The sequence below is a fragment of the Mauremys reevesii genome, linkage group 15 (genome assembly GCF_016161935.1).
Source record: "Mauremys reevesii isolate NIE-2019 linkage group 15, ASM1616193v1, whole genome shotgun sequence".
Taxonomy (NCBI): Eukaryota; Metazoa; Chordata; order Testudines; family Geoemydidae; genus Mauremys; species Mauremys reevesii.
In genome coordinates this window covers 23,038,985-23,053,604 of record NC_052637.1, presented here as the reverse complement: position 1 = coordinate 23,053,604, position 14,620 = coordinate 23,038,985, and the positions used below count along the sequence as shown (strand labels likewise).

Here is a 14,620-nt window from a genome sequence, read left to right as displayed (position 1 = left end):
GGGACAGAAGACCTGCTAGTTCTGTGAGTGCTCAGTGGAGAAGGGGCTGGGTACTACAGGGGACCGCCTCAAAGGGGTGCAGGGATTGGGGGTTCACCTACTGTTAGCCTGCAGGGCAAAGCCCAGATGTGCCTGTTTGGGTGGCTAACAGGCTGGTGGTGTCAGGGAGCTGTCACACCTTGTCTCACTGATTTTTCCCATTGGGCCTCATTGGCTAGGCCAACAGGTCTTGTCTGAAAATAGCCTAACATCAAACTCTGAACCCAACAAGAGGAAAATCAGCCGTGTGCATCGCTGTGGGGTGGGGAGATAGAGGGGTGCGACTGCAACGTGGCCTCTGGGGCAGCTCCAGTGTTTTTCAGTCACTTGGAACCTCCCAGAGGGCAGAGAAGCCAGTGATAAATGTCACTGCTGGGCGCTGTGGCCTCTCTGCAATGCTGATCCTGCTGTGGTGGCCCATGAGCCCAGCACCCCAGTGTCGGCAGACAGGCCATGCTCCTGTTCCACAGGGTGATTAATGGTGGCAGGGAAGGTGTTTACTCCACTGGCTCCTGAACCATTCCCCCTGACACAGCTGGACAACCACGGCCTAGGGCATGGCCTTGTCATGCTTCCGATCTCAGTGCAAGCCACTGCTGGGCACCCTTGTGGAGTATGATCTCATCAGAGCCCTTTGGGGTTGATTATCAACTTAACTGCCTGGCCCCCCTGGGAACTGGCTTGGTGAAGCACATGGCCAGGGCAGCGCAGCAATGCTCAGGAGAGAGACATGCACACTCGCAGCCCGTTCCTCCTCCCATCGTTGCTGGGAGGCCCAGCCAGCCAGCAGGGAGATCAAATCAGCATTTAGCCAAAGGAAGCTTTGACAAGCCAGCTGGTTAACAGGGCTGGTAACCTCTCCCAGCAGGGAAGAGGGGAACTTCCCGCTGCAAGGCATCACCCCCATTGCATTCACAGTGGTGCTCACACGGCAAGCCACAAAGCCCACCCGATGATCAGAGGCAAAGTGGATTAGTCTGAGCCCTGGCATAAGAAATACACGATGGGCGAAATTGCTGTGATTCGTAATTGAGGCGAGCTGTTGAAGCAACCAGCGGGTGCCCCGTAAGCAGCCATGTGATGCTGCTAAGTTCCAGCAATGTACCCCCTGAGGGGAGAACAAAATCAAATGAGTCACAGCTTTCACAGAGCTCTGGCTGCAGCCTGGGCTGATGACACCGGTTTTCAACACGGAATGGCTCCTGTCCAGTTCCTGAACAGAATACCTTGGGAGTGCACAGCTCCAGCGGCCTAGAGCAGAGCAGAGCAGGCATCCCTCTGGCTGCCTTCGCCTGCTTGTGTGCTTTGGGCTTTGAAAAATCAGCTAGCCACCTTCTTCTTAACCTCTCCCCTCGCTCTGCATTTGCAAAACTGGCTGTGGCTTTCCAGGATCCCAGCCAGTGGCGCGGGTACCCGGGCAGGCCCACTGCTATCTCAAGCCAGTGAAATGTGCAGGTGTGGTTAATTCCACAGGACAGCGCCTCACTTGGATCAGCAATGGGGATTCTTTCCTTAGACCAGTGAGTCTCAAACTTTTGCACTGGTGACCCCTTCCACATAGCAAGCCTCTGAGTGCGACCCCACAGTCTACATTAAAAAAACCTTCTTTTATATTTAACACTCTTATACATGCTGCAGGCGAAGCAGAGTTTGGGGGTGGAGGCTGACAGCTCGCGACTCCCAGGTAATAACCTCGGGATCCCCTGAGGGGTCACAATCCCCAGTTTGAGAACCTTTGCGTTAGACCATTTGCTCCATTTTTACACTCCTCTCTCAGGCAAAAGGCACATTGGCCTCGATGAGATGTCGGTCTGACTCAGGAATGAGTCAAACCAGAGTAAAGACTGTTTGTCTCCAAGGCCTGGTCTACACACACAGTTGCCTGAGTTTAACTAAAGATGTGGTGTGAAACTAATTCAATTAAACCAGTGCAGCTTTGTGCGTTGACGCTCTTAACTTGCTGGAAACCTGGTTTATAGCTGTTTGACTTGCCCCTGCAATTAACCAGTTTTGAACTGATACAAGTGTGTCCACACACTGGTTTGCACTGGTTTCACTTAAACCCCGATGTAAGTGAATCCAATGCAACTTCCACCTGTCGCCGGGCCTTTTATTGTGGTTAAAGCTCTCAGAGATACAGCCCCAGAGAACGAAATGCTCTGCTTAAACACAGGACAGGTACAGCACAGACGGCTGCAGGGCCAGCCACCCAACCCTGCACTACAGCACTGTCGTGCCTCAGCCAGGATGGTGAGGTACTGCCCCAGAGATGGGAAGATGCTCAGTTGTTATGGGCCATTCTGCCCTAGGTCCCTCTGAAGTTGTGGTGGCATGGACACCTCGTCACTGGGAGCTGAATCGAAACCCACCAAATTTACTTTGGACATACCCTGAGACAGCCACCAGATGGCAATATGCTGCTGTGGTCTTTAAACAGGGCAAGAACTGGCAGCCCCTCCCACCTGAGCACAGGTTACAGCCTCATGTGACAACGAGGATGACGTGAGGACCTGATATGTCAATTAAAAAAAATAGATTTTAAAAAAATGTTGGAGGCCATCATCATAAAAGACCAAACGAAAGCAGCACTGTCAACTCCCAGAGTTCAAAAAGCTTGAGTCAGGTCCTGAAAATCATGAGGTTGCCTTAAAAAAAATCAGGAATTTTTCAAATATAACCAATCTGGGGTTCTTTTTATTTGGCTTCTGGTTCCTGAGTCTTTAGGGTCCCTGCTTTTAAGCTTTTCTCCTCAGCTATGATACTTAGAAATTTACTTTTTAAAAAACAAAAACAACCCTCCCCCCAAAAATGGAGCTTCTGACATAATCACAGGACTCCAGAAGCTAGGACTTTAAGAAAGGCATCAAATAGTGTGAGAGTTGGCAATACTGTAAAAGGGTAACATTTCCTAAGATGTTCTAGCTTCAATGTTCATCTTTACCTATTATTTTTAACATTATCATTAATCAGGCAGGCTGAACTTACTGCTGGGTGGTGTGTGTATGTGAATTTACTGCAGAGAAAGTCTTGGTATCTTGTGGAAGGAGTCTCCAAAGAGCCCTAAATGGCAGGTACTTGATGGAAAATGCCACCATGCAAACTGGGGTGTCTAGCAGCTCATTTTATTGTGAGTGATAACATATTAAGGGAAATACACTGATTGCACAGGATTACTGCGATGCTTAATCAGCCAACATTTGTAAAACACTCTGAGCGCCTCAGATGGAAGCTGCTGGCGAAGGCTAAAGTGTGGCTGGGTTGCATCCTGGAGAATCTCAGATGGTTTTTGCTTTTGCAAGCCCTAACTCAAACCCAGTGGTGGCTCAGGGCCAGGTTCCATGTAACCCAAGCACCCTAAGTTCATGAGGGTTTAACCTGTTTTTATAAGTGACACATGTACCAGTTTACTCAATAATAAGACTGTCTCTGGGCACCACCCCACCATTCCTGTGGCAGCTTGGCATCCCACAAACACTAATAAACACTAATGTATTTACCCTCATTGCACCCTGTGCTGTAGGGACGTAACATCATCCTTGTTTGATAGCTCAGGAACTGAGCCACAGCGATCATGTGACTTGCCCGAGGTGTCACAGGAAACCAGTCGCAAAGCCAGGATTTGAACCTAAATCTAGCCAACTTTAGTCCAGCCCCTTATGTGCATCTGTTCGGTTTTTCACTAACCAGGCTTGGAGAGTGAAAATTCTGCTGTCATTGAAGTCAATGGCTGTTTTGCCACAGATGGCAATAGCAGCAGAAACAAATCCCAGTAATGGCTCTGATCCTGTTCCTAGCTCATCTAAACTCCCCACGTTTAAGGGCAATCCAGTCAGATGGTTCTGGTTTAATCTTGCCTCTCCAGCAGCATTCATACCAGTATTGGAAGATGGCGTTCACGCTGCAGCATTGTTTTATTGGTTAGGTTCACCCGTGTCATACCAGTTTAATATCAGAGATTTATGAGGTTTAATCTCTTGCTGTTTGACCCATCCAGGCCCTTTCCTTTTCGCACGGTCTAATTCATTCTTGCGCCAGTTTTATTACAGCCCTGGAGGAGCAGGTTACCTCAGTGTTCCTCTCCCCCAGAATTTTCCTTTGCCACACAGCGTTCCAGAGCATATGGACACAGTTATGCTGGGGATTTCATAGCAATTCACTCCCGCTCCGTGGACTTTCCCCCTGCATTTAGCAATAGGGTTTCTCCACAATAATACGGAGAGGAGGTCTCTCTTCTGGAGAGAGGCTTTATAAAAAGCAGAGGTATGGGTTAGCCCCTCACACTCCCAGTCTGTCCCTAGGGGCCTCCTCAGAACGGATCGGTTTAGGTTTCTATGTGGAATACTTTAAAAAGTTGCCTTTTCAAAACATATTTTGATTTTTCCATGTGCCGCTGCCAAGATGCCTTTCAACAAAGGGGTGACTAACTGAAGTCTCAGTGAAGGAAGGATTTTTCCAAGAAAGGGCAGAGTGAGAAGATGATCTCACCTTTTCGAATAGGATCCCACCATCTCCCCCCAGCCCCTCTTCCAAATGTTGATTGGGAAGGGACTGGTGAGTCAAGGGAGCGGGGGTGGGCAAGCAGCCGGACAGCACGCTGTGTAACGGCAGGCAAGTGACTTGTGTTTGGAAGGCCACCCCCCCATCCCACTAATTCCCCTCACTCCCCTGGGTGTGCTAAAGGGATGTGGGTGTTGGGGGGGTCACTTCCTGCTACACTCAGAAAGGGGCTGAGCGCTCTGCTCTCAAGGGGGCACGGGGCACAGGGAGGGCAGCTTTGGCTCTTGCTTTAAGAAGGAGCTTGTGGTTGCCGCCCCTTCCTGGGCAAGCGAAGCTGTTCAAAGCCAAAGGAAACTCGTGTGCTAGGCTTGATAGCGTCAGGTGCGGAGCAGCCCCCGAGATGTCAGTGGGAGTGGACAGGATCGGGTCCCTCTGGCGAGGCAGGAGGAAGGGCTCCCTCCTAGTTAGGTGACACCGTTCACACTGGGATCCCCACGAAGAGGCTACAGACCTGCTCCCTCTGGCTTCAGTTCTGCAGGACCAGGCCCATGCTGGGGCAAAGGGAACCCTCCCAAGTGAGGTCAGAAGGACTGTGAACAAGAAGTCTCAATGTCCAGGCTGGGTAGATTTATTTTTGCATTTGGAGAGGAAGGGGGGGGGGGTGAGAGAGAGAGGAGGGGGAGGGAGAGAATGTATAATGCACATGTCTGTAAGAATTAAGAGATTAACAGCTCTGGAAATTGAAACCCTCTGTTTATTCACAGGCCAGGTGTGGCGCAGCACAAACATACCGCGGGGCAGTTAATCTTTCCTTCTCTGGCCTCCTAATGACCTCAGCTTTGAGCTGGAGGTGCTACCTTCTCTAGAGGTCAATACCCAGTCACTTTCTATGCTGACCCAGGCCTGTCCTCAGCCCCTCCAAAGCCACCAATTAGCACAAATCCTATTGTGCTAGGGAATGGAGCCGGGAATCCCTACAAACACAGCCTGTGGTTTTGCTTTCTCCTTCATGGCTGCTTGGGGTTTGGCTTCACTGGGCCTGGTGCCAGAGCCTTCAGGTGAGGACAGAGCGCCTGGGACTGCCAAGGAGATTGTAATGGAGATTCCGAAGCTGAGCTGGAAATGACAGAATCCTTCCCTCCTCAGAGAGTGGAACAGCCAGAGCCTCGAAGGATGGAAAAGGGCTATTTAATCCCATCCATCTCCCTGCCAGCGCCAGACTGGCCTGTCCAGTTCTGTGCTAAGTGGGCCAGGCAATAGGGGGATCCCTTAGGAAACTTATTCCATGGGAAGTTTAAATTCAGTCTAAAAGTCTCTGTACTTCACTAAATTATTACTCTGCCTCTTTGGACTTCAGACCCTTCTAATAACCTGCGGATTGTTACTGTGCTTCGGGCTATGCAGATTTAACTTCTTCAGCTTGGCCACATGAAGCCATAACCACTTTGGGTTTCTTTTCTCTGAACTCCATCCGACTTGCCTATCTCTTTTAATAAATAGTTGCCCAGAAATGATCACAATTGGCCCAATTCTCTTCTCCCTCCCAGCAGGGTAAAACTGGAGTAACTCCACTAAAGCCCATGGTAAGAAAAGAAGCAGGCTAATATTCCAGAGCTGCAGAGAGAAGGGCCTGGGGCTTTGTGATGATGTGTGCCTCTCCATCTGCAACCCCAAAACTAGACTAGCCCTTTTCCTTTTGGCCGCTGCATCACATTGCATATTCAGGCCTAATGTGTCGTCCGTTTTCAGCTTGAGGCGCTCTCACTCTTTCTTCCCTCTAGGTTGCACCTTCTCACACACTAGGTATGTGTCATGCTATTTCTCCCAACATGTATTAGCAGCTGGGTTCCAAACTGAATCTTGTGGTGATATTTCTTGCTCAAATCTCTAGCGGCCTTGGCCCAGATCCTCAATGGTATTAGGTACCGAATTCCCATTTTCAATAGTACTGAGACATCTAAATACCTTTGAGGATTGGGATCCTTATCCATTGCCCACTGATGCCAGTAACAAGACTCCCACTGACTTTCATAGGCCCTACCTCCCTTTGCATTATTTCGCTCCCCTCACTGCTCCTTCGCAGATTCATAGATCCCAAGGCCAGAAAGGACCATGTGCTCATTTAGTATGACCTCCTGTATGACACAGGCCACAGACCTGCCCCAAAACAATTCCCAGAGCAGAGCTTTTAGACAAACATTCAGTCTAGATTTAAAAATTGTCAGTGAGGGAGAATCCACCACAGCCCTGGGTAAATTGTTCCAGTGGTTAATTACTCTCCTTGTTAAAAATGTATGCCTTATTTCCAGCCTGAATTTGTCTAGCTTCAACTTCCAGCCTTTGGCGCATGTTAGATCTTTCTCTGCCCACCGTTGGATTGAAGAGCCCACTGTTAAATAGTTGTTCCCCATGTAGGTACTTATAGGCTGTAATCAAATCAACTTAACCTTCTTTTTGTTAAACTAAATAGATGGAGCTCTAAGGCAGGTTTTCTAAGCCGTTAATCAATCATTCTTGTGGATCTTCTCTGAACCCTCTCCCAATTTATCAACATCCCTCTGGATGCCAGAACTAGACACAATATTCCAGACACAGTCACACCAGTGCCAAACACAGAAGTAAAAAAATAATCTCTATAATCCCACTCAAGGGTTCCCTGTTTATGCGTTCCAGGATCGCATTAGCTCTTTTGGCCACAGCCTTACACTAGGAGCTCATGTTCAGCTACTTATCCACCACAACCCCCAAATCTTTTTCAGAGTCACTGCTTCCCATCCTCTAAGCAGGGCCTACATTCTTTTTTCCTAGATGTATATATTTACATTTAGCTATAGTAAAATGCATAGTGTTTCCTTGCAGCTAGTTTATGAAACAATCCAGATTGTTCTGTATCACTGATGTGTCCTTTTCATTATTTACTACTCTCCCAATTTGTGTCATCTACAGATTTTATCAGTGATGATTGTATGTTGTCTTCCACGGCATTGATAAAAATGTTAAATAGCGTAGGGCCAAGAACCGATTCCTGTGGGACCCCACTAGAAACACATAGTTTACAATTACATTTTGAGACATATTGGTTAGCGAGCTTTTCATGTGTACCATGTTAATTTCATATCTTTCTAGTTTTTTTAAATCAGAATATCATGTGCTACCAAGTCAAACACCTTGCAGAAGTCTATGTATATTACATCAACACTATTACCATTAGCAGCCAAACTTCAGAACTAGATATCAAGTTGACAGGATATATTTTCCATAGACCTGTCATGACTGGCATTACTTATCTTATCGTCCTTTAATTCTCTATTAACTGAGTCCTCTCACTCGCTTAGTGGTGTCAGGGAATGCTCCAACATATCCAGCAGCTCTAGATGCTTGAGCTCCACCCCTTGGAGCCGGGGGCACTGTTTAACATAGTTCCTGTTCATCACTGGTTAGGCACCACAGGTAAAAGACACCTACCGACAGGAAAACCAAGGCTTGAAATGTAGGGATCTAAATAAGTGGCTGGCTTTTCAGAGGTGCTAAGCACCCATCACTCCCTCGGGTCAAATACTGATGCCAGGTACCTGACTCAGGTACCCAGTTGTGCTGGCAGAAGGGCAGACTCTCTAGTGATGCTGATGCAGCCAGCAGCATCCTGGACACATGTAGCTCGAAATTCTCACCGGTGGCCACAGAACTGCCTCTGAGATCTCCAGGGGCTTGGAGTCAGGCACCAATACTCACCCCGGAGTCACATGGGCAGAAACTTCCCTGGCCCAAATTCCCTGGCCAGTTATGGTTGCTTTGTGTGTCTCCCGTAGGGCAAAACAGCTTTAAAGCCAGCTTAACTGGCCAAGGTAGGATTCTTCTTGCATTAGGGAACCCTCCATGGTGTAAGGCTAGCAAAGCAGCTCCAGTGCTCCCCCCACTACCCAGCACTTGGGACCAGGCTGGGGAATCTCAACACCTCTCTGATCCCTGGATTTGGGATTGGCCCTCTGAGACCACAAAGAGCTTGAGTAAAGTAGAGCAACCCTGAGGCTGATCTAATTTGCCTGGGTAGCAGCCTGGTGATTGGACAGCTCTGAATGGGGTAGGCACAAAGGATGGCGTAAAGAATGGCTCAGTCCTTGACTCTGATGCGGGATTGCATCACATTCTAGTGCTGAGCACATCTCAGTTGGACCAGAGTATTTGGTCTAAGACCAGGCCTATGCTTTTACTAGTATAGCAATGTTGGTTAAGGGGGATGATTTTTTTTTCTACATTATTATCCTGGCAAAAGCTCTAGTGGAGATGGAATTATACAAGCCTAAAAGGGCTTTTGCTGGTATAGCTTAATCTGCTTGCTGCCCTGGTATCAGCATTACTGGCAAAATAACCTTTTTGCCAGTATACCCACACCTGCACTAGGAGCGTTTGCTGGTGTAGCTATAGAAGTGGAACTAAACTGGCAAATCTCTGCTAGTGTAGACCTGGCCTAAGCCACTTTGACTAAACAGGAGACAAATGGAGCTGCAGCAAACCAAGTACATTTGACTCCAGGGGCTGGCCTGCAGAGATGGCTGGACCTCCATTAGAATGGAAACCAGGCATCTAATTCTCCTTTGCCTTGAATGCTGCATATCATTCTCCCCTGTGGAAATGGGAGTAAAATGCTATCCGGTCAGAATCCTCCGCTCACTCACACCATAGTGCGAGCGTCCCACACCCTCTTTGCACAACTGTGAACAACCACACAAGGTGCAAAGCAGCTGAGAAGTAACCTCTGCCATGAACTTCTTCACTAGGCCAGGAAGATGGGGGGTGGGGTCTCCTCACCAACTTTACCCCCAAACCTAGATACCCCCACAAACCCAAGGCTTCCCAGTGCATCGCTTGCAAAGCCCTGAGCTCAGACAGTTTAACAACCTCCCAGTTTACCAGCTCAGTCTTGTTTTCTGTGTAACGGGGATTTAGCAAAGTCATTAACTAATTCCACTTAGTAGTAAAGTAAAAAGAATTTTGTTCTACCCCAAGTCTCATTGAAGTTTAAATTGAAGTTGCATCCCTCTTACATGGCTTAGCTCAAAATATTTGTACAGAATATACTTTGCAGGAAACAGCCTATTTAAAAAAAAAAGCACAAATAGATACAAATAAATAAATAAAAAGATCCGCTTTGAGTCACTGAATTAAAACGGAAGATTAAAAAGCCCTATTGAGCAGAGCTATCCAGATGATAGCTCCCCGCTTTAGCTCACAGGAGAAGTAACCATGTTCAACCTAATTGGGGCTTTTTAGGACATTCAGAGCCGCTATCATTCCGTAAAGTTGAGGCAAACTGCTTCCTAATTGGCTTCCCGCTGGGGTGTCAGTCAAAAAGTCTTTATTATCACTCCGGGCGCCTTTTCAATCCTTTATTCCCTCCTGGAATGTTTCGGAAGCTGGGCTGCCCTCACCTAATGCATGCTTACAAGGCCCCGCCAGCATGAGTGCGGGCTAGCCTATGTGGCTGGGATCACTCGCCCGCACCCCCACCCTCTTCTCCCCGTGCAGAGCCGAGGTGTACACATTTTTGGTGCCCTTGGATGTTCCTTCATTTGACTTGATACCATTTGGTACGTTCACTCAAACATCACTGCTTGAAAAAGTAGAGTCCTGAATGTTCTTTAGCCCCAGCTAAGACGATGTACTGACCGTAGGCCTGTATGGGCATGGGAGAATGGTATGAACTGCATTACGGGTGTGATTCTGGGGGCCTGAGCGCCTCCATTTTAGAGCCCCTTCAGTGGAGGTGAAGGGACGCTCCACTTCCCAGCAGGGTCTCAGCACATCGCAGGATCGGAACCCAACCCCCTACACAAGCTTCCTTGGAAAGTTTTTTTTGTTTGTTTGTTTTTGTTTTGTTTTAAACAAATGTTGCTACTGTATGGAACAAAAATAAACAAAAGATTGCAACTTCCATAGCTCCCTCTTTCCTCCTATGCATCCCTGTAGGGTGCTTCATTGCAAGTATAGGTTTTTGTACTGTTTTATACAGGTTTTTATACTGTCTTCACAACCATAGTATCTGACAGGACAGCATCTTAAAGCAATAGCATGAGATTGCTGAAGCCCAAAACTTTAGTTCTTCTTTTAAAAAATGTTTCACAAAACCTAATACAGATTTAAAAAAAAAAATCAATAAAAACAAGAATTTTGAGGGGTGAAGCAACCCTAACCGTTGCCATGCTGTAAAATTCCTACATTGCAGGACTGCTAGTGCGTGAGAACGAGAAGCTGTAACTGACTGGAAATGATGTTGAAACTAACTTGTGAAATGCAAAAAGTCAACACACAGCTTCAAAGATGAAAAGTGCTTGTGATTTTTAAAATTATTTCCCTCTAATAATTGAAGACACTACTTGTAAGTAACGCTAAGGAAAGACATTTGTGGCTGATTTTAAAATAGGATTTCAAACCCCTGGTGGCTCGTGTATCAGTGGGAGCAGAATTTGGCAGGGTCCTTTTTAATATTCTGTAGTGAATGCATTCCAGCCCTGCCTGGTCATTGTTGCAGAATGGGGATGGTCTTGCATTTAAACTTCAGAACACATTTGCCATGTGGTATAAAGCAAGAATAAACAGGCAGATTTTGCATTCAAGCCCTGCGCAGTGGGACTGGCTGGGAAAGTCCCGATTGCTGCTGTTTCAAAGTTTGCCCCCTCCCCCCCCCATGTTAGAAAACAAAGATGATAAATTATTCAGGGTTTAATTCCGTAAATGCACGATGGAATTTGATTTCACAGGGAGGGTGGGTGGGAGCTGGGGGGTGGAAGAGGAGGCGGGTATATGTACAAGAACAGGGCCCTCTTCTTACTGCCCCTCTGTGCGCACTTGATCGCGTGAGTTCACGCGAAGCTGTCAGAATACAAAGCCAAAGCGGAGCATCTCGGAACACAGCAATTTCTGCCACTGCCAGGAATTCCCTTGTATGAAAAAGATGTTGTGAAGGAGTGTTAAATGGAAATTAGTTCTGCGTTTGCAAACACTTCCAGGATGTGCCGTGCGGCTGGTGTGACTACACGTTCGGAACGAGGAGGAGGAGGTGCCATTACCACTGCTGCTGGAAACTTTGATACAGAGAGGATGCCTTTTTATTTTTTTTCCAGAGGCCTCCAGCATTCAGCTGAGCTCATCTGGGCTTGCTCCAGGCATCACATTAAAAACTGGCCCTGGACTGACACAGCAACAGTTTGAAATCGCCATGCACAAGTATGCTGATCAACCCCAAACATGACATGGGTAGGATACAGGGCTTGGGCAATAATATCTTAGCCCCCAGCAAGGGAGCCAATGGGATGGGGATATAATGTGCTACTTGTGCCTAGGAGTGGTGGGGATGAAATCAAGACACCCACAGAAATAAAACATGGCCAGACAATATCTTGTAATTACTTCATTATTCATTAGTTTAAAGAACTGATTTTAAAATATGCCTGGTACAGCTCTAGGAGCATGTACAATACTGAACCTAACAAGCAACTGTTACAAACAAAAGGCCCTAATAAATACCCTAGACCGGCTCCTAAGTGGATGTAGCACGGTTGAGCTCACTGGAGCAGTGTATGCAGTGCATGCGTGTGTGCTCTTGAACCAGCTGTGCCCATGGGACAAGTCCATCTGGCCCCCAAACACACCTGGAGGACACCACGTTCTAGATCTACATGGCAGGCTCCACACTGTGTGGGCTCTTATGCACCATCTGGGCGAGGTTGTGCTGCACGGAGGAGGCCATTTTGCACGCCAGTGTAGAACTGCATGCCTGACTAAAGATGTCAGGCCCTGCCCCAGCAATGCGCTGAGTGTCACCAGCTGTGGATCTGAACCCCTTTACATAGTGTATTATACACCAGGCCACTCCCCCACTGCATATAGGCAACAGCCAGTGCTTAGAGATGGACTCTGAAGATCAGTAGACACAGGAGGCTGATCATTTACACAAAGGCCTCTTTACCTCACTCTGGCAGCATCAAGGGGCTTTAAAGTGGATACAACTGTAATTCACACCCACTTTAAGTTTTCTTTACACTGCCAGGTTGAGGTAAAGGAGCTTCCGTGTAAGGGAGAAGGTGGCCCAGGCTCTGCCAGGGCCCAATCCAGTTTCCATTACAGTCAACGGGAAGATTCCCGTTGACCTCAACAGAAGTTGGCTCAGGACCTCATCCTAGTGAAGGAAGTGAATTCAGGAGTCCAGAATACTCGACTGCACACAGCCTGCTGCCTCCAGTTCCCCTCCCTAATGGGAAAGCCCCATGGAATTAAACAGAAAATGATCGTTTTTCTGTAGGATTTCTGGACTATCCTATAAAATGTAATAGAAAATTAGATCCCTAATGTGGAATTCTATAGGTGACTTAAAAAAAACCTATAGAAATGGTCTCGGTCCCTGTAGGCATGTTTGAAGTCATTGCTACAAACTTCAGTTACATTTCTACAGAGCCCCGTTGATTCCACCCTTAACAGATTGATGGAAAATTCCTGTGCAATCTGGTTCCTAACACCTAGAATCCCCCCAGCTAATCTCAACTGCAATGGCAACACCTGGGAAGCAGGGTTGATCTCCCCGAAAGCCAAGACAGATTCTAACCTCATTTAACTTCAGCTAAGCCCACAGTAAGTCTGTTGACTTCTTTGGAGCCCCCTCAGTGAAATGCTACCAGAGTATCTAGGATCAGAATGAGGCCCATTGGGCTCTATAGATGAGACTCAACACTTTGAATTGCAGCTGACACTGGCCCGAGAACTTGTCAAAGATATTGATGATGTAATTAAATCACAGCTCCATTACAAACTTCTCTTTGTAAAGATATTTTCATGACCAAGGAGCTAAGCATCACCGTATCATTAAATGCAAAGGGTTGATGTTTGACTCAATACAGAAGTAAAATTCTCTGGTCTGCGTTTATAGACTACATGATCTAAGAGTCTCTTCTGTCCTTAAAATCTATGATACTTCTCTCACTGGTGTGAATCAGAGACACTGGTGTGAATCAGGAGTAACTCCATAGAAGTCACTGGCAAAACTAGTGTTACAAATTAATCAGACCGTTTTGCATAAGTATATCGGTTCCATCTGGTATTTAGCTGTGACTCTCTTAGTATCTTTCCCAGACCCGAAGAAGAGCTCTGTGAAGCTGGAAAGTTTGTCTTTCTCACCAACAGAAGCTGGGCCAATAAAGCTTGTCCCCCTACATTTAAGGGGCAGATAGTTTAGCTTAGGAGCTCATTGGGTTTATTTTATCTACATTAAATCAAAACAAAAACAGAAGTGTGTAACCAATAGCTAACCCTTAGAGGCCAGGCTCTCTGCTGGTATTAACTGGCACTGCAGCATTGACTTCAGGGGTCTCTGTACTGCTAAGTCATGTGATGTGACACACCACCACCCCTCTTGCCAAATTATCCAGCTACTTTGCCTGGGAAGTGCCAGAGCATAGGAAGTTAGGGCTCTGGAAGTGGAAAAGCCTCGGAACCTCTGAAGCTGGTCGTTTGATTAGATGTTCCCATCTCATTTGGAAAACTAACTTTCCAGACAAATGAGATGGGAGAGCTTTTGATTGTGCACGGTCTGACTTTTGGGAGGTGTCCCAGTGAATTGGACGCCATCCTCACTTGAACAATCGTTAAAATCCTACTGTATAAAACACACACTATTCTTTTGCTAAGACACAGCAGACCAGTCACTGTGTCTGCAGACATATCTCTTCCCCTACCCCTTGTTTCAGTCACTCTGAAAATTGCTAAGCGCTAATGATAACCTGTAGCACGGAGCCCAAACCATGAGACTTCCGTGCTACGGGGAGAGCTGTGCCTGGTGTAGCTGGGTGGGGAAGAGTACATGCACTCAGATGACAAAGCAGCATTGGCCACTAGTTTTCCAGAGCCTAAAACAATTTTTAAAAGTCACCTGCCGTCACAGAGTATGCATCACTTGGGCTGAGGCGTGGGCGTGGCCCCAGAGGACTCTAGGTAACAGAGAATGCAGTGGCGGGGCTGGGCAAGGACCCTGGGGGAATTGTGGTCACTGTTCATTGCACATACTTTTAAAGCAGCACTGCATGTTTTAGAAGTG

General features: G+C 47.2%; 1 protein-coding gene across 5 annotated transcripts in view; it reads right to left on the bottom strand.

The window, feature by feature from the left end:
• The window catches only part of NTN1 (netrin 1), a 233,169-nt gene that overhangs the window by 15,990 nt on the left and 202,559 nt on the right, over positions 1-14,620 (bottom strand). The window lies entirely within an intron of this gene.